We start from the raw sequence: 991 nt of genomic DNA on the forward strand, positions 1-991 counted from the left end.
GCCTTTCCAAAACTGTCTTAATCATCACGCTAGGACACATGGTTACGAAGTTATAGCCATTTGAAGGAACATTCAACTACATCACTTGAGCTTTCTCACCCGTCCCCATGGCCATGCTTGAAATTTTGACGAAAATGCAAGGTCATCCATTATCGTTCTTATGTCATTGGGGCTTCATGAATAAGCAAACCAAAGCCCTGGGACACAATAACAAGGATCTTGGCGATGAAAAAGTTTCATAATGGGTCATATTACCCTTTATACACATGCTCTAATTGACAGGTTTTCCCGAGTACAATGCATTCAGAGGGCATTTACTAGACTACCAATAAGTCCAATCTTTAAACCTATGTACAGATCTTGTAGACCACTTCAATGCCTTTCCAAAACTGTCTTAATCATCACGCTAGGACACATGGTTACGAAGTTATGGCCATTTGAAGGAACATTCAACTACATCACTTGAGCTTTCTCACCCGTCCCCATGGCCATGCTTGAAATTTTGACGAAAATGCAAGGTCATCCATTATCGTTCTTATGTCATTGGGGCTTCATGAATAAGCAAACCAAAGCCCTGGGACACAATAACAAGGATCTTGGCGATGAAAAAGTTTCATAATGGGTCATATTACCCTTTATACACATGCTCTAATTGACAGGTTTTCCCGAGTACAATGCATTCAGAGGGCATTTACTAGACTACCAATAAGTCCAATCTTTAAACCTATGTACAGATCTTGTAGACCACTTCAATGCCTTTCCAAAACTGTCTTAATCATCACGCTAGGACACATGGTTACGAAGTTATGGCCATTTGAAGGAACATTCAACTACATCACTTGAGCTTTCTCACCCGTCCCCATGGCCATGCTTGAAATTTTGACGAAAATGCAAGGTCATCCATTATCGTTCTTATGTCATTGGGGCTTCATGAATAAGCAAACCAAAGCCCTGGGACACAATAACAAGGATCTTGGCGATGAAAAAGTTT

The sequence above is a fragment of the Anopheles merus genome, unplaced genomic scaffold, assembly GCF_017562075.2.
Source record: "Anopheles merus strain MAF unplaced genomic scaffold, AmerM5.1 LNR4000298, whole genome shotgun sequence".
NCBI lineage: Eukaryota > Metazoa > Arthropoda > Insecta > Diptera > Culicidae > Anopheles > Anopheles merus.